Source organism: Dromiciops gliroides, chromosome 1 (genome assembly GCF_019393635.1).
Source record: "Dromiciops gliroides isolate mDroGli1 chromosome 1, mDroGli1.pri, whole genome shotgun sequence".
Taxonomy (NCBI): Eukaryota; Metazoa; Chordata; class Mammalia; order Microbiotheria; family Microbiotheriidae; genus Dromiciops; species Dromiciops gliroides.
In genome coordinates this window covers 429124734-429145145 of record NC_057861.1, presented here as the reverse complement: position 1 = coordinate 429145145, position 20412 = coordinate 429124734, and the positions used below count along the sequence as shown (strand labels likewise).

Genomic DNA, 20412 nt, shown 5'->3' with positions numbered 1-20412 from the left:
GTAGCAGACTGTGCTACAATCCGCCTTAGGTACTGGGAACACCATAGATGGATTCTGTTGTAAGGTCAGCAACATCTGTACCTCTGACAACACCTTTTGAGACCTTCCCTATTTTCTTCAGCATGCCTGTGTCAGCATTTTCCCTGGTATCAAGAGGTCATAGAACCCTTGCTGCTAAAATACATTATTTAATTGAGATTCCTTCTTCTGAATAGGAAAATAAACCATATTTTTATATGATTACTGCTAACCCAAAATAAGCAATAGAGCAACATAATATAACATTGGCCACTTTTGTTGTTGTTTTTCCTTTGTTTCTCTCTCTCTCCTCTTTTTTTTTTTTTGCGGGGCAATGAGGGTTAAGTGACTTGCCCAGGGTCACACAGCTAGTGTCAAGTGTCTGAGGCTACATTTGAACTCAGATCCTCCTGAATCCAGGGCTGGTACTTTATCCACTGTGTCACCTAGCTGCCCCCTTTCCTTTGTTTTCAAAGAGGATCAATAACATCATGAAGTGATGTCCTGACTCATACATAAACTGGAATGAAGTGTTGCAGAGTTAAACAAAGTCTTCAGCCTCACCCCCTCTCCCAGAGTCATGGAAGGCCAACAGCAAGACAAAAGTCAAGACAACTGGCGATGGCCCAGGATGCAGTAGGATGGCCTTGGGTGTCTTTAATGTCTGATCCAAGTGCCTAGGTATTTCCACAGCACCTGCTTCAGCCGGCCTTCTGGCCATTGGAACATAATTGTTCTCATGCGCCTAGTTCCCCACTGGGGGAAAGACTTCATAGCCTTGGGGTGGTATCAACTCCCCTAGTCCTATCTACATGTTGAGTCGGTTGGTTACCTCACCCTGGGTTATCCGTCCTGCCAAGAAGATTTTACCAGAGTGTGACAGCAGCACAACTGCAGCTTCTTGGGAGCCACAGGCAAAGAGTTGAGTGTCAAGGTAGCACCAAACATGAATAAGCAGCCATGAAAAGGGCTATAGTAGGCCCCAGACCAGAGGCGCGCCAGTGCCTCCCTTTACACGCCCTAGTACACCTATATACATACTTGCCACTTGTAAGACAACATTGGAAAGAACCATTTCCGAGAACTTTAGAACTGAAAGAGATGCCTCCTCTGAGTGTTACAGACCTTTGTATACCCAGCACTGAGCAAAGTGCCTTGCATACAGTATACACTATAAAAATGCTTCTTTAATTCTCCCATTAGTGAGTTCCTTCTAGGACCTCCATTTTGAGGAGGGACCTAGGCCAGCCAACCTTCATTCCCCTCCTGGCTGTGCTTCTGACTCACAGGACTTTAACACCAATGCCCTCATATGGGCAGCTCCAACCATTCTCCCTGTTTCCACACACACTTCCCTTGTATGTCTTTTCTTTCCTTGCTTAGAATGTTAAGGTCCTTGAGAATCAGTATCGTTTTTCTTTTTGCTTGTATTTGCATTCCCAGAGCTTAGCCCTGTGACTGGAGCATAGTAAGCTCTTAATAAATGCTCATTGCCTTGTCTTGCCTTGAATGGAATCAAATCTTTGACAAGTGTCCATTCAACTTCTGAATTCTTCCATTGACAATGAGATGTACTGTTCATTACAAGTTCTTTCAGGGCAGGGGTCATGTTGTTGAGTTGTTTTCAATCATGTCCAACTCTTCACGACTCCATTAGGGATTGTCTTGGCAAAGATACTGGAGTGGTTTGTCATTTCCTTTGTCAGTTCATTTAACAGATGAGGCAAACAGGGTTAAGTGACTCGCCTAGGGTCACACAGTGAGTAAATGTCTGAGGCTAGATTTTAACTCATGGAGATGAGTCTTCCTGACTCCAGATCCAGTGTTCCATCTACTGCACCACCTAGCTGCCCCTAGGGTAGGGTTTATAGTATGTACTAATTCTATATTCTACACGGTGTTACAGTGGGTAGAATATTGGACTTGGAATTAGGATAAATGAAGTTTAAATCCTGCCTCAGACATTTACCTGGTTATGTGACTGGGCAAATTGCTTATCCTCTCTCAATCTTAGTTTCCTCACCTGTAAAACGGGGATAATAATTGTATCTACTTCACAATTTTGTTGTGAGAATCAAATGAGATAAGAAGTAAAATGCTTTGCATGTTGTAGAAATGCTGGTCATTATTATTCAGGCGTAGCACAATGCTGAATATATTCAGAGTGGACTCTCAATAAATATTTGTTTATTAATTGAAATTAAGTTATCCAAGCTACTAACCTTTCCCCCATCCCTGGCACCTCTCTCCTTTTCTCTCCCTCTCCCTCTCCTCCCCGCCCCCCACTCACACACACACACACACACACACAATCACCTCTTCCTTTATAAAATAAGGGTATTTAACTGAACAATATATAAAGTCCTTTCAAGGTCTAAATGCTACAACATCTTCCCAATGACCCTTCCCATACTGTTTCTGCTTACTTCTGGTCCTAGCTATGACAGCTCACTGTCTAATTGGGTCTTCAAGTTGTTCAACTCAACATGTGAAATTTGACCATATGTAAGGGTGACTAAGAAAAAAAATTCTTGTCTATTGTTCTACATTCCCATATGGTTAATAAGGAGGAATTACTTTTCAGGATCACTTAGGTGATTTTTCATATTTGTTTTGCTTCCTAGTGGAATTATATCCCTTTGTTGCTTTTTGTCTATCAAGATTATTTACATTTCCAGAAATATACTTGTCATTCATTAGTTATCTTATTTTTGGTCACCCTTCTTGAACAGAATCTGTTATTCCTCACTTGTGAGAAATTCCTTTCTTTTCTTTGAGAAATTATTCTATATAGAAATATATCGATTCAACCACAGTACAAGACATACCACTAACTAAGAATTGGAAGTTTGAAGGGATCCCCATCAATTGGGGAATGGCTAAACAAGCTATGGTATATGATTGTGAGGAATATTTATTGTGCTATAAAGAAAATAATAAGCAGGATGATTTCAGAACACCCTGGAAAGATATTATATGAACTGATACAAAGTGAAATGAGCAGAACTAGGATAACATTGTACACAGTAACAGCAATATTATACAATGAAGAATTTTGAATGACTTAGCTATTCTCAGCAATACAATGATCTAAGACAATCCCAAAGCACTAATGATGATGCATATTATCTGCCCCCAGAGAAAGATATATTGTTTGACCACAGACTGAAGCATGCTATTTTTCACTTTCTTTCATTTTTTTCTTTTATTTGTCTTCTTATACAAAATGACTAACATGGAAATGTTTTATATAATTTTACACACATAATCTATATCTGATTGCTTACTGCCTCAGGGAAGGGGGAGGGGAGGGAAGGATAGAATTTGGAACTCAAAACTTAAAAACCAAATATTAAAAAAATTTCAACATGTAATTGGTGAATAAAATAAAATATTATGTTAGAAAAAAATAATAAAAATATAACATGATAATAAAAAAATATACCCACTAAGCAAAGTTTGCATATCAAGAAGACAGTTTGACTTCCCAGTTATCTCATGGACAGAGAAGACCTCTGAGGGAATGGAGGAATGGGTCTGATTCCATCAAACTTTCTCTCAGACTCTTAGAATTATATTAGAACTGGAAGAGACCTTGGAGGTCATCTTGTCTGACCTCTGTCATTTTATAGATAAGGAAACTCATACCTAGAGAGGGGAACCAACTTGTCCAAGGTCACATGGTTAATAAGTGGTAGAAATAAAACCTGAAGCCAAGCCTCCTGCTTCCACTCCTCTACGTCAATGGTTGTGTACTGCCACCAGTTAAAATAAATTAAGCATGACTCCTGATACTGTATATTACCTATTTATAAATTATGTAATGTATTATCATACTAACAAGGTGCATTATAAAAATCACACACACACAAAAATTAAAATGGATGGGATATAGATGTAATTATATTCGATCCTAGATTAAATAGGGAGCCAGTGGAGTTTATATAGTGGGGGAATGACATGATCAGACCAGGGTGGCACTTCAGGAAAATCATGTTGGCAGCTGTGTGAAGGGTAGATTGGAGAAGAGAGACATTTGAAGTAAGGAGACCAAGTAGGAGACTATTACAATAGTTTAGGCAAGAGATGGATGAGGACCTGAGCTAGGTGGTGTCTGTGTGAGTGGAGAGAAGGAAACTTATACTCAAGATGTTGTGGATGTAGAAATGACAAGATTTGGCAACTGGTTCGATATGGTGGGTAGGGAAGATGGTGTCCTTCACAGAAGCAAAGAAGTTTAGAGGGATGGGTTTTGGGGGAAAGGATAATGTAATGAGATCAACAATTCAAATGACAATCTATCCATGCCTCTCTCATCCTCTGAAACTTCCTCTGTTCCGGTCAAAACAAAAGAGGGGTGGGGAGGTTCTCATTCATAGGTCACAGCATTTCGAGGCTCACCCTGGGAGAGGTACCTGTCGTAGTCACCAGGTGATAGGGCACATATGTATGTGGAATACCTTTCCTAGTGGTACCTGTGATGCTATGGATATCCAGGTAGTGATTAAGTAATTATTGCCCTGAGGGACTGAAGTTTGGCTGGAGCTTGGATGCTTGGATAGCAGAGGGAGAGAGCGGGGTGGGGGAGTAAGGGCAGTTACGGTTGTGTCAGAGACAAACCCTATATTTAGCTGCTTCAGGGATGGTAGGATAGGATTCCTACTCCCCATATGGTTAACCACACTCACTGACTGAGGTGAAAACATAGGCTTCCACTTAGGAGACCCCTGCTCTTCACCACATTGCTTCTTCCTGAAGACTGATTTTTCAACTTACTGCTTATCATTATTTATCTCTCTGGAACACAGATGCTGTTGGCCTACAGGGGAAGTGGCAGGCATAGTATTTATGTTAATGCTCCTCTTAATTAACTTAGAAAATTGAGAGTTAACTGCATGTAAAGTGTTATTGTAAGGGAGATATCTTTGCCTTGTTCTATATTTCCACAGAGGAATGAATAAGAGGAAATGGGTTGACATCATGGGAGAAATTATGTAGACATAATGAAGAACTCTTGACAATAATGAAACAAGATATCAGTTCTGGAATTCTTGTGCCTGGACATCTTCAGAAATGGGTAAACAACGATCATAGAGGGTTAATAAGTTGATTTAGCTGGAGGCAGAAATCTGCATCAAAAGAGGTTCTTTATATTGATGACTCTATGGTTCTCTTTTTTTTTCAGTTGTTTCTCAGTTGTGTCTGACTCTTTGTGACCCCATTTTGAGGTTTTCCTGGCAAAGATACTACAATGCTTTTGCCATTTCCTTTTCCAGCTCATTTTACAGATGAGGAAACTGAAGTAAAAGAATTAAGTGACTTGCTCAGGGTCACACAGCTAGGAAGTGTCTGAGGCTGGATTTGAACTCAGGAAGACAAATATTCCTGATTCCAAGCCTAGAGGCTCTATCCACCACACCTCCCAGTGGCTATTATGATTATAATGCTGTGCCAAAACATACAGTAGAAACCCACCAGTGCAGCTGTTGAAATACTAGGCTCATGCCTCCTATTTCAGCATCACTTCCACTGCCCCCAGCTGAGGGTTTAGGAAGCCATCCTTAAGCAAAAACCAAAATTGGTCCAGACTGAAACCCTTGCTTATCTCCTCTTCTCCTGGTCTCAGTAGTGAGTCAGGAGCAGGCAATCATTTAGAGCTTATACAAGTGTTTCCCCACTGACCTAAGGAGCAGCTTGAAATTTGTCTGCACTTTTCTACTCTAGCTGATCACGCTCAAGACTCTTCCTGGATCCATTCTCTCTCTCCCTCTGTCTGTTTCCTTTTGTCTCTGTCTGTCTCTCTATCTTTTCCCCCTCTTTCTACCTCTGTTTCTCTCCCACCTTCCTTCCTCCCACTCCCTTCCCCCAGATTTCTCTCTCTCCCCCCTCTCTTTTATTTTTTTCTCCAACTTACTGTTCTCAACATCAGGAAAATGCCCTGAGTTCCAAACCTTTCTTTTGTTTATCTGAGTCTTGACAACTTACCATATAAGCACTTATCTTTTAGTTTAAAATCATTCTTGATCTGTTTCCTTCCTACTTTGTTCTAGTTAATCAACATATAATATAATCAATCAACCAACCAACAAGTGTTTGTGTATCACTGTGTTAGATCTAACTGAAGTAGAATATAAGCTTCTTGAAGAAAGGGTTTATTTTCACTTTTGTTTAGTCTAGAGCTTTGTACAGTTATAAGACAGTTATAAGATATTTTTTTAATTGAATTGCCTTTAAAAAAGCCATGTGGGGGGGGGCGGCTAGGTGGCGCAGTGGATAAAGCACCGGCCCTGAATTCAGGAGTACCTGAGTTCAAATCTGGTCTCAGATACTTGACACTTACTAGCTGTGTGACCCTGGGCAAGTCACTTTACCCCCATTGCCCCGCAAAAAAAAAAAAAAAAAAAAAAGCCATGTCAGTGTTGGCAAAAGCATTCTTCATGATTTTCTTTGAAAAATATGAATCGGTGGCAAAAAATTGGAAATTGAGGGGATGCCCATGAATTGGGGAATGGCTGAACAAGTTGTAGTGTATGAATGTAATGGAATACTATTGTACTGTAAGAAATGATGGAGCAGGTAGATTTGAGAAAAACCTGAAAAGACATAAGTGGACTGATGCTGAGTGAAGTAAGCAGGACCAGGAGAACACTGTACACAGTAACAGCAACACTGTGATGATCAACTGTGATAGTCTTAGCTACTCTCAGCAATACAATGACCCAAGACAATTCCAAAGGACTCATGATGAATAATGCTCTCCACATTCACAAAAAAGAACTGTGGAATCTGAATGTAGATTGAACCATACTGTTTCTACTTTTGTTTTTGCTTTTTCTTTTTTAAGGTTTTCCCCTTTCATTCTGATTCTTCTTTCACAAAATGACTAATGTGGAAATATGTTTAATGTGATTGTACATATATTTAACCTATATCAGATTGCTTTCTGTCTTGGGGAAGGGGGAGGGAAGGGAGGGAAGGAGGGAGAAAAATCTGGAACTAAAAATCTTATGAAAACAAATGTTGGAAACTATCTTTACATGTAACTGGAAAATAATAAAATATTTTTATGATTTAGAAAAAGAAAAGAAAGGAAAAAAGAAAAAAAATCTTTACATGTAACTGAAAAAAATATTAAGATTAGAAAAAAAGAAAAATATGAGTCTGGGGAAATATATGCAATAGGCCAAAATATGTGAGTAAATACAGGGTGTTCCAAAAGTCTTAGTGCAGTTTTTCAGCATTAAAAACTTTAAACTGCATTAAGCTTTTTGAGTCACCCTGCATAGCAGATACAGAGCTTGCTGTTGAAGTTACCTTATGAGATAAGTGTGATCTTACAGCACTAATGCTATAAAAGGGTTTCAGTGCACTGTGATATTTCCTTAGAACACTAAGTTCCTTACAGTTAAGGCTTTGCCTCTAAAATTAGTAAAAATTAGTTCCAGAATATTTCCACTTATTATCCCAGGCTTTCCAGAAATGAATTTGTTAGCAATGATTTTCCCAATGTTGTTAAATGTGGATGAAACAAAGGAATTTCCCCTTTTCTCATCTCATGTTTCTTCAATTTGTTGTGTACCAAGAGCTGACGCCATTACAGTAATTGTCTCTTGGTACAGTTGGGAAGACCTAAGAGCAAAAGTAGATTCAGGATGTGCTTGGCCTGGCACAGGGGAAACTGGGGGAGTGTATTTGTTTTCCATTAATTTGTTTGTCATTTTCTACCATGATATATGGACCATTTACTTTCCCTGAAGAAAAAGGATGTGAAATGTCAGAGGCTTCTCTTGTTCCTGCTATGGTAATGAATAATTGAAGAAATAAAAATTTTTGCTACTTCACTATGGAAAGAGATATTTTGTGACCTTTTGCTGCTTTATGATGATAATGAATTTTCTGACAAACTTGGAGACTTTGGGTTATTTTATTAAAATAAAAAGGTTTGTGGAATCTCTTCGACCTGGACTTTCAGTGAATTAATCAAATAGAAATTCTGGAAATATTGATGAGGTTGGTCTTTAGCCAGACTTTGTAATTTATTACTGCCACTGAGACAGTAAACAGACCCAAACAAAATAAAAACAATATGCAATTAACTCCAGATTCATATTCCCTAAACTATTTTTGTGGGGTGAAGAATGGTATGTTTTCTTTTCTTTTTTTTTTGCGGGGCAATGGGGGTTAAGTGACTTGCCCAGGGTCACACAGCCAGTAAGTGTCAAGTGTCTGAGGCTGGACCTGAACTCAGGTACTCCCGAATCCAGGGCTGGCGCTCCATCCACTGCGCCACCTAGCCGCCCCCAAATGGTATGTTTTCTAAGGAAACTTCCTCATATCAGACCATTCTCTCCCTGCTAAAATTCTACCCATCCTTCAAGACCCAGTTCCTCAGTTCTCCACTCCTAGAAACCTTCAATTGTGCCTTGGCTAGAAGTGATCTCTTTCTTTTTATAATTCTTCTCATATTCAATTTTGTATTATACTTATTTGTCTACATGTTTCATCTTCCCTACTAGGCTGTAAGCCCCTTGAGGTTAGGGTCTATGCCTTAATTATTTTTATAGGTTGCATGGAGTAAGAAGTTATTAAATGCCTGAACTCAACTGAATTAGGGATATTTTTAACCTGGTTACACATGGATGTTTCATACCTATTTATACTATGAAGGAGTTATAGGATCACCACAGAATCCTAGTGGTAGAGATAAAAAAATCTTTGAGATGATCTGGTCCAATCCCTTCATTTTTTTTTAAGTGAGGCAGTTGGGGTTAAGTGACTTGCCCAGGGTCACACAGCTAGTAAGTGTTAAGCGTCTGAGGCCGGATTTGAACTCAGGTCCTCCTGAATCCAGGGCCGGTGCTCTATCCACTGCGCCACCTAGTTGCCCCCAGTCCCTTCATTTTATAGATGAGGAAGTAGATCCATGGAGATAAACACATTTGCCCAAGGTAGTAAATAGGTAAGAAACAGAAGAATTGGGATTTGAACTCATTTCAAATCTCTGACTCTGACTCCAAATCTAGTGCTTTTTTCCCACTATATAATGAATCCTTGAAAAAGGTACCTGAGTCTACTTGGCATGCTAAAAATACTTATAGCCACATACTTTTTTCCCTTTTATTAAATTAGATTTTATTAATTAAAATACAAAATTAAATTCCATTTAAAATAAATTAAATTTTAATAAAATCATGTTAATTAAAATTAAAATCTGTTTTGTCTCCCTCCCACCTCTACTGAAAAGAAAAAAGAAAAGCAAAACACTTGTAATATGTCTAGTTGGTCAAAACGAATGCCTATATTGTCCACATCCTATATAGGATAGGTCCATCACCTCTCTGTTGGGAGGTCGGTAGCATGCTTCATCAGCAGTCTTGTCCAGTTGTAATTACAACCGTTCCTTCCTCGTGTAATATGGGCCAAGAATCAAAGACCCAGAGCTAGAAGAGACCTCAGAGGCCGTTCAGTTTAGTCAACTCAACAGACAATGATCAAGTGCCTGCTATACATCAAACACTATGCTAAGTGCTAGAGGTGTTTCATTTTACAGATGAGGAAATCAATTCCCAAAGAAAGGCATTAACTTCCCAAGGTCACACAGATACTCCTGTACCAAAGGCAGGATTTGAACTCAGGTCTTCCTGACCAAGTCCAAGGTCCTGTTTGCTATGAGGCATTGCTTCTCAGGTCAACAGCGTCATTTCACTGATAAGGAAACATGGTACATTAAATAGGTCAAAACGGTGAGAATAACACAATTATCAACAACTTCTCACAACCCCAAACCACTGAATGACTTAACCCAGTGGGGCCTTGGGTGATTCTACATGTGCCAAATGAGGTTGGAGACTTGATGATCTCTGACAATTCTAAGACTCTCTGGTTTCCACCTTCATTCAGGCATCATGGGAGAGGGCTGGAGTGGGAGGGGGGGAGCCCCAGGGGCAATGGGGCTTGATGGCCACAACCAGCCATATACTTTTTAGAGGGGGAAAGGAGGGGAAGGGGTATGTAAGAGTAAGGGAAATAATAGGTTTCTCCTTTGTAATATTATATACAACTTACTCTAGATTTTAAACAAATTAAATCTGCTGACCACTGAAACATTAGGTATATTTTATATTTTTGTTGTTCAAATTAAGTTATGAATAATGAGTAGGAATGATGAATACAGTCACCTGGATTTTATATGAAGTATGTGGTCATGTTGGATGAGATGGGTCTGTGATCCTGACGGTACATAGTAAGTGGTTAATCCAACTTTGGCCTAATGCTCTCTCATTAGTCAGAGGCCAAGATGCCCTAAAGCAAGTGAAGTTCATCTCTCAGAGGTTCACAAAGTGCATAATTCTGATCCACTCTGCACCAGTGTCATGGCTGTCTTTGTAGACTATGATTTTCCTTCCTGGGGCCATACATACCCTGTACTCAAAGCAAATTCAAAGAGAAGTGAAAGGCAGGGGAAGAAGGAGAGGAGATTTGGAGAGGTGGGAGGATAGGGAGGATAAAAGAGAAGAGATACCGGTGAGGAAAGAGCAAAGGCTAACAGTCCACAGCCCATCAGGGCTCTCAGTGTAAACTCCAGGAAGAGGGGCCATGACATTTTTAGGAGGCTGCATTTTCTTTCCAAATATTGAAATAGCTAGGTAAAGAATAAAAGATGTGGGAGTCAGCTCTCTGTGTTCTCAAATCTCCTTTTACTGCAAAAACAATAATAATGTATCCAGAGGAAAGGGATGGGTCTCTTTCAGAAAGCCTCCTGTCTCAGTTTTTCATCTATAATCCTGTTACTAAGACAATACCACCACTCACCAATACATTATCAAAAAGGAAGAATTTGCTTTCTTACCTGAACACCGTGGGTCCATTCTCAATTTTCCCCAAGCATCATTATACCCTTAGAAAGGCTAAGCCTGGGGGCAGCTAGGTGGCACAGTGGATAAAGCACCGGCCCTGGATTTAGGAGGACCTGAGTTCAAATTTGACTTCAGACACTTGATACTAGCTGTGTGACTTTGGGCAAGTCACTTAACCAACCCTCCCCCCCCCCCCCCCCGGAAAAAACAAAAGAAAGAAAGGCTAAGCCTTAGAAAATGTGACTACAAGGGATGGTGAGACTTACGTTGTTTAGTCAGGAAGATAATGTAAAGACAGTTTGCAAAGCTCTTTACTCAAAACACAAAATGAAGTAGTTAATAATGGAGGAAGAGGCAAGGGAAGCAGTGTGGTACAGTGGAGGGTAGTGCTATATCTTAATTCATAGATACTGGGTTTAAATCTTAGCTCTGTTATTTTTTGCCTGTGACCTCCCTGGGCTTTGCTTTACTCTGCTTTACAATGAGGGGGTTGGATCCAATGACCTCTAAAGTCCCCTCCAGCTTTAAATCTTGTAAACAAACATTATTATCTACATCTTAAAAATGAGGAAATGGAGACATGAAAGAGTTAACTGTTTCACGAATTTGATTTTTTTTTTTTTGGTGGGGCAATGGGGGTTAAGTGACTTGCCCAGGGTCACACAGCTAGTAAGTGTCAAGTGTCTGAGGCCAGATTTGAACTCAGGTACTCCTGAATCCAGGGCCGGTGCTTTATCCACTGCACCACCTAGCTGCCCTATTTCACGAATTTGCGTGTCATCTTTGCGCAGGAGCCATGCTAATCTTCTCTGTCTCGTTCCAATCTTAGTATATGTGCTGCCCAAGCGAACACTGAATGAGTTAACTGTTTAGGAAAAGGGAACTAGACCTATGCTTTTATTGGTATAGAAACTTCTAGGAAAGAAATTTCCTCTAGCAATAAAGGTTATCCAGTTACTTGCCCAGGGTCACAGGCAGGAGGTGTCACGGGTCAGTCTTCAAAACCAAGTCTTCCTGATTCTGAGGCCAGCTTTCTACCTACTCTGGAATGTTGCCTGACCAAACACCAGGTGAAGAAACAGTAAAGGGGGACTCAATTTCAACCCAATTCAAAAAATACTTGTCAAGGACTTAATTGCAAGACACCTGCTAGATTGTAGAAAACCCAGTTTATCACTATAATGTTTATAATGTTTTTTTTTAAATGGGGGCAGCTAGGTGGCACAGTGGATAAAGCACCGGCCCTGGATTCAGGAATACCTGAGTTCAAATCTGGCTTCAGACACTTGACACTTACTAGCTGTGTGACCCTGGGCAAGTCACTTAACCCCCATTGGCCCGCCAAAAAAAAAAAGAGTTGTGAAATCCCAAAGGACTATTGATGAAACACTATTCACCTCCAAAGAAAGAACTGATATTGATGGAACACAGAATGTATTGGGCTATTTTTCACTTTCTTTCATTTTTTTCCTTTATTCAAGTTTTCTTGTACAAAATGACAAACATGGTAATGTTTTACATGATTGTACATGTCTAATATATAGCTGATTGCTTACCGCCTCAGGGAGGGGAGGGAGGAAAGGAGAGATAAAAATTGGAACTCAAAGCTATAAATACAAATGTTTATTATTTTAAAATAAAAATACAAAACAATACCTATTCATTTGAAAAAAATAAGTCTGTGTTTTTAAACATTTGTAATATTTTTCCCTTCAAATTTATTATTTATTTAAAACATGCTTTTAAAAAAATGACTTCCAAATTCTCTCCTTCCAGCCCCTCTTCCACCCACAGAGAAGGCAGGCACTATAATATCAATCATACATGCTAAATCATGCAACACATATGTTCATATTAGCCGTGTTGCAAAAAAAATAAAGAAAATAAAGGGGGAAAATTATATTTCAGTTTGCACTCAGGGTTCATCAGCTCAGTCTTTCACAGATGATTATTACTACAATATTGCTGTTATGATATACAATGATCTTTGGAACAGAATTGTAAAGGGTCAGGTCTCAACAGTTCCTCATACTGGTAAGCACCAAAGAGGTATGATTTCTTAAAACTTAACACTATGATTAACATTGACTTCGTCCTCTTTTCCTAACCTGTTCCTCTTTCCCATGAATACCTTGTTCCACACATTCTCTTATTAACATAATTTCTCACCCACTAAACTAGCTTTTGATCTTTGAAAGGACAAACGAGATATAATGTACTGTTCCTTTAAGAGTTGTTGCTGAGTTGTTGCCCCTTTACTCTGAGTTCTAAAAGAAACTTACTCTGAGAGTCAGATGGGAAGGATTGAGGCTGACTCTGAGCTCTTAGACAAACAGTTGATAATAACGAGGATTCTAATAGTGTCTACCTCTCAGGGTTATTGTGAGGATCAACTGACATCATATTTGTAAAGGGCTTAGCACAGTGCCTGGCATATAGTAGGCACTATATAAATAATAGCTATTATTATTATTACTGTAGTTATTAAATGTGAGAAGCTGGTATATACTAGAAAGATATGCACACCAGAATTATTGTATGATTAATGAACGAACATAATTTATCTGCTTATAGATCTGAATTTAGAAAGATAAGAGGAGAGTGGAAAGTAAAAAAAATTCAGAATTGGATCAGTTATGCTTGAAGATGGGAATAATAGATATTATAGTTGTTGATGAGTAAGTCCAGTTGAGCTGCGGGACAGATTCAAAGTAGAGACTAAAGAAGTTATTTAGCAGATCAACTACTCTGGTAGTTGTCCACTGAAGTGTTGGTTTAGCAAACACTGTTGATCAACTCAGCTTAGGGGAAGAAGAATCTAATCAATACAGAAGCGATATCCATTGAGGAACTTTTAATGGATAGTTCCTGAGATGAAAGGGTATACTTAGGATTATAATTCCAGAGTTGTGAGTTACCCCAAACCAGTGGATTTTCCTCACTCATTTTCCTCTTTGGCATATTTTTATTTTAATTCAGTTTTATATTATTTGAAATTCCAAATTTTCCCTTCCATTTCTTCCTCCCCCATCTATTAAGAAAGCAAGAAAAACAAACAAAACACCCCACTCTGATACAAATATATAAAGCAAAACAAATTCCCATATTAGTCTTTGGCAGGTTTTTTTTTTTTTTGTGGGTCCACTCTCATCCACAGATATTGAGTGCACTGGAGGAAGGGTGTGACTTAGATTGAGGTGTGCATTGTTAAGTATTTATTATTTATTCATTTACTTTAATAATGAGTACTTGTGATATTATTTCTTTTGCCTTGGTGTTGAGCAAATAGTTATGTTTAAGACATCAGTGTCATTATTGTGAGTGATTTGTGTAAGCAGAAACACATCAACAGGGACTCAAGAGATAGAGTTGTAAGTAGGGAAAGTATATTCCTTCACAGCAGGGAAAAAAGTATATTCCCTCACAATCCCAAGAATCCTGAGAGAATTTAAGTGTAACCATGTGGTGGACTTGGAAATTTAGACCTGCCAATTGTGAGAACAGGTTGGAATAATCCAGCCAGCTCAGAGAAGGGACTAGGTGTCTACATATCTATGTAAGAGGTATGAGAAGTGACACAGTTGGCAACCATGTTACATACATCTTTTAGCTGAGAATCTCTGCATTTTAGAAGGAAAAAAATGTGCTACCTTTTCCCCCCAGAAACACAAAAATCCAGCTTTTTTTCATTTTATTTCTTCCTATAGATAGTATGTGGGAAATGTGAAATCATTGGCAAAATATTTGAAAAATACCGACCTATAAGTTCCACCTATTACAGACAGCTTGTTTGCTTGAGATTCCTACATAATCCATTTAATTCATATGACCAACTCAACGATTTGTTCTTGAAGAAAATGAGAAAGCTTAACAGATTAATCAAAGTCCAATGAAGGCTGGGTGCTTTCCAAGGGTAGGCACTTCATTAATCAATTAGCAGGCTTGAGTAAAAGATACCACAGAACATTTGGACATGTTTTGATTAACAATTCAGAATTCAAGCAAGCATTTTTTTCTCCTACTCATTTACTTCTGATACTGCAAGTTGTCTATGTAGGGATATAAGATTTCAGGAGTGCACAAAGGCAGACCATCTAAGTGATGGCTCTGTGGTCAGGAATATATTTGGTTTAGCAGTGGGGAAATTTAAGCTCAAATCCAGTTGGTTTTTAATTCAGCTGAATCACCAGAACTTGATGACATGCCACTAGGCTGTCTAAAAGAAAGCAGATCATGCACAATGGAAGAGTTGACATCACCCTCCCAGCTGCCAAACCATCAGCAACTTGAAATTTTTTTTTTAAAGGAAAATGTAAACTTATGAAAAATGTGTAATTCTTAAATTTATCAAAACTCTTTTCAAATTATGTAAATGTCTAATAATTTAATGCATGTCATTTTACATTTCCTTCCCTTTAACATATTAATTGTATGGAATGCTATTCACTTTCCTTTGAGGTAGGGCACTAGTGCTGTTTGCAATTTTGTTGAATGATTAAAAAATTCATGATAATTTGTCTGTTTAATTAAAAACGTGAAAAGGATAAGTATACTGCTCTCATCTCTGGCTTTCAGATACTAAATTTTAAAAAATCCAAACCATTCATGCCTTGCTTTCCTTTTAATATTATTAATAGCTGTACCTGCCCAGGGAAAAAAACATGTCAACTCTGAATTTCTTCTAAATACTGTGTGTGTGTGTGTGTGTGTGAGTGTGTGTGTATGTATTACACCACATGTTTAGGCTCTGGACAAGAAAAAATGGAAGTCAAGGTTTTACTTATTCTCTCTGTGTCTGTGTTTTGTTTTTTTCTGATTCTTTGTCTCTGTCTTTGCTTCTCTCCTTTTTGGAGACGTGAACCTGGTGATTAGAACAACTTCAAACCTTTTTATGGAAAACATGACAAGTCAAATCAAGTATGTACCAGGCACTGTGCTAAGACTGGGGAATGCAAGAAACAATTTCTGCTCTCAGGGAGCTTAGTGCAATAGTGAAGATGACATGTAAACAGATATGCACAAACAAGATATATTTAGGATAAATTACAGGTAGACACAAAGGAAGGCACTAAGATTAAGGAGGAAGACTTCTTTCAGAAGGTGTGATTTTTGCTAAGACCTGAAGGAAATCAGGGAAGTCAGGGGATGGAGATGAGGAGAGAGAACATTCCAAGCATGAGGGAGAGCCACTGTAAATGTTCAGAATAAGGAAATGAAGGGTGTTATGTGAAGAATAGCAAGGAGGCCAGTGTCTTGGATCACAGAGTATGTGGAGAAGAGTAAGGTTAAAGAACATTATAAAGGTGTGGGGGCAGGTTCTAAAGGGCTTCAGATGCAAAATGGAGGATTATTTACAAAAATATTTCTAGCAGCTCTTTTTGTAGTGGCTAAGAACTGGAAATCAAAAGAATGTCCATCAATTGGGGAATGGCTAAACAAACTGTGGCATATGATGATGGAATATTATTATGCTATAAGAAATGAGAAGGGGCAGCTGGGTGTTGAAGTGGATAAAGCACCTGAGTTCAAATCCGGCCTCAGACACCTTGATACTTACTAACTGTGTGACCCTGGGCAAGTCACTTAACCCTCATTGCCCTGGAAAAAAAAAAAAAGGCAAGCAGGATGACTTCAGAAAAACCTGGAAAGACATGTATAGCAAAACCAAGAGAACATTGGGCACAGAGACAGCAATATTGTTTGATGAAGAATTGTGAATGACTTGACTATTCTCAACAATACAATGATCCAAGACAATCCCAAAGGACTGTTGATGAAACATACTATCTACCTCCAAAGAAAGAACTGATATTAAAGGAACACAGCCTGTACCATGCTGTTTTTCACATTCATTTTTTCTTTTAATCAAGTTTTCTTTTTTCTTTCTTTTTTTGGGGGTGGGGGTGGGGGTGAGACAACTGGGGTTAAGTGACTTGCCCACGGTCACACAGCTAGTAAGTGTTAAATGCCTGAGGCCAGATTTGAACTCAGGTCCTCCTGAATCCAGGGCCGGTACTTTAATCAAGTTTTCTTGTACAAAATGACAAATATGTAATGTTTTTATAATCATATATGTATAACCCACATCTGATTGGTTGCTAACCCAGGGAAGAGGAAGGAGAGGGAGGGAAGGAGGGATAAAAATTGGAACCCAAAACTATAAATAAAAATGTTTATTACCAAAAAATTGAGGATTATTGTTCCTAGAGGTACTAGGAAGCCACAGGAGCTCACTGAATAGGGGAGTGATATAGTCAGCCATCTCTTCACTTCCTACCTGGATGTACCCCTTTGAATTTTTTCATCATCCCCTGCCAATGGGTACTTCCCTCTATACCCTTTGCTTTTCAGCCTCCTTTTGTGTGCTGTCTTCCTCCATTAGATTATAAACTCCTTGAAGGCACTGTCCTTTTGCCTTTCTTTGTATCCCTAGTGCATAGCACAGGGATTAGTATATAGTAGGGGCTTAATAAATGTTTGTTTACTGACTGTTAGTGTACCAAATGAGAAAACATAACCAAGCATCTCAGAAAGTAGGGAAGCCAAAAGCAAGGTGAAATGAGGTAGGTGAATTTCATGAAGATCCTGTCTCATAAATAAGCACTCTGCTGCAGGAGTTAACCAAAAGGGTTATCTATGAGAGGTACCAAAAAGAATGTAACAGATTTTTCTTGCTTCAAGCATGTAGATCTAAGAGATCTTTTTCAGTGGTCTGCAGAGGATGTACTATGTTTGTTTTCCTACTGGAACCATGTAACACCTATCTCTGAATAAAGTACAAGTTATATCCTGGGGAGGAAAGTGAAAGGCTTGAGGAATGCCTCTTTTTCCCTCAGGTATCAGGAAGAACAGCATTCCTTAAAGAGACATGCTTCCACGAGGTCCAGAGAACATTTAGAGCTAGCTATCTAATATTCCCTGAATCACTGCCTAGTCACCATGAAGGGGGTTGAGTAGCTCAATGAAACTATGAGCTATTCTATGCAAGGTTACCCAAGACATACAGGTCATAGTGGAGAGTTCTGACAAAAGGTCATCCACTGGAGGGAAAAAATGTCAAACCATTCCAGTGCTTTTTTTTTTTTTTTTAGTGAGGCAATTGGGGTTAAGTGACTTGCCCAGGGTCACACAGCTAGTAAGTGTTAAGTGTTTGAGGCTGGATTTGAACTCAGGTACTCCCGACTCCAAGGCCAGTGCTCTATCCACTGCGCCACCTAGCTGCCCCCATTCCAGTGCTTTTTGTTTGTTTTGTTTTGTTTTTTGCCAAGAAAACCCCATGGACAGTATTAAAATGGTTAAAGATGTAACATTGGAAGATGAACCCCTCAAATCAGAAAGTGTCCAATACACTACTGGATAAGAGTGGAGAACAATTACAAGTACCCCCAGTCCTAATGAAGCAGCAGTACCAAAACTGAATGGACACTCAGCTGTCCATGTGTCTGATGCTATAAAGAGAAATATTGCATGGATCTTTTTCTCTTTTGAGGGATATCTTGAGGATATAAACCTAGCAGTGGTATTGCTGGATCAAAGGGTATGCACAGTTCTATAGCCCTTTGGGCATAGTCCTGGACTATAGTTTTATGTTTTATTTGTTTTACTAAATATTTGGGGGGATTCAGTGATTATATGATTCATGCATGTTTACCCATCATACAATTCTGGTTCTTGAAACTACATGGCTTTCAATTCTTCAGAAAACTCCATAGTCTTCATGAAAATGTTTTTTATCTAGTTATCAGTCTGTCAACTAGCATTTATTAAGTGCCTACTATGCTCCAAGGACTATGCTAAGCACCAGAATTAGTTGGTCTATTTTGTCTGAAATTCTCTTAACTTCTGTTGGTGGGTTCTATTGATTTGTTCAGCTTCTCTGTCATTTTATTCATCTTGGTCATTGTTAATAAATTAATAAATTACTCCCAACTTAAAAAAAGATAAATATTGCATAGGAAGCTGAAATGTAAGATCTATGAAGCAAGGTAAGCTGGATGTAGGCAAACAGGAGATGGAAAGATTAAACATCAAAATCTTAGTTGTCAGTAAAGTTAAATGGATGAGAACAGGTAATCATTACATTTGCTACTGTGGGCAAGAATCCCTTAGAAGAAATGGAGTAGCCCTCATGGTCAATAAAAGGATGAGAAAATCAATACTGGGGTATAATCTCAAAAACAACAGAATGATATCTATTTAAATCTAAGGCAAATCATTCAACTTCACAATAAAACAAGTCTATGCTCCAATCGCTGGTGCTGAAATTGATCAGTTCTATGAAGAGCTACAACATGATCTAGAAAGAACACCAAAAAAAAAGGTATCACATTAATCATAGGGAATTGTAAGCTAAAGTAGGAAATAAAATGATAATTGGAATAACAGACAAGTTTGGCCTTGGAGTACAAAATGAAGCAGGGCAGTGACTCAAAGAGTTTTGTCAAGATAACTTGCTGGTCATAGCAAACACTCTTTTTGAACAACCCAAAACTTGACTCTTATTGGAAAATTAAGACTGAAATCGAATTAAGTAGGGAAAACCATTAGACCATATGGTTGTGATGTAAATAACATTTCTTATAAATACGAAGTGGAAGTGATAGATAGATTTAAGGGAATAGATCTGGTAGATAGAATGTCTGAAGAACTATGGACAGAGGTGTACAATATTGTACAAGAGGCAGCAACAAAAAACATCCCAAAGAAAAAGAATAAGAAAGCAAAATGGCTGTCTGATAAGGACAAAGAGCTCAGCAAAGAAGGAAAGGGAAAGAAGAAAGGAGAAAGGGAAAGATATATCCAACTGAATGCAGAATTCCAGAGAATAGAGAGAAGAGATAAGAAGGTTTTCCCCCCCAAAAATGAGCAATGCAAAGAAATAGAAGAAAAAATATAATGGAAAAGATAAAAGATCTCTTTAGGAAAATTGGAGATACAAAGGGAATGTTTCATGCAAAAATAGGCATGATAAGAAGACAAAAATTATAGGAACTCAGCAGAAGTAGAAGAGATTAAGGAGAGGTGCCAAGAATATACAGAAGAACTATACAAGAAAGATCTTAACATCACTGATGAGCCCAATGGTGTGGTTACTGACCACATCTATCCTACAGAGTGAAGTCAAGTGGGCCTTAGTGGTTAGTGAAGTCAAGTAGGTTGTTGCTATCAATAAAGCTAGTGAAGGTGATGGAGTTCTAGCTGAATTTTTTTAAATCCTAAAAGATGATGGTGTTGAAGTATTACACTCAATATGCCAGCAAATTTGGAAAACTGAGCAGTGGTCACTAGATTGCCCTAATCGTAAAGAAGAGCAATGCTGAAGAATGTTCAAACTATCAAATAATTATGTTCATCTCATACACCAGCAAGGTGATGCTTAAGATTATGCAAACTAGGTTTCAGCAATTTGTGAACTGAAAATTCTAGGTTAGTTTTTGAAGAGGCAGAAGAACTCTAGAAAAATACATTTCCGACATCCACTGGATTATGGAGAAAGCCAGGGAGTTCCAGAAAAAAAATTCACTTTGTTTCATTGACT

General features: G+C 38.6%; 1 protein-coding gene and 1 non-coding gene across 2 annotated transcripts in view; both read right to left on the bottom strand.

Annotated features, from left to right (window-relative positions):
* ARSB (arylsulfatase B) overlaps window positions 1-20412 on the bottom strand; it is a 227634-nt gene that overhangs the window by 58162 nt on the left and 149060 nt on the right.
* Window positions 11621-11727, bottom strand: LOC122737622. The gene has a single exon (XR_006354439.1). It is a non-coding gene; the product is annotated as a U6 spliceosomal RNA (small nuclear RNA).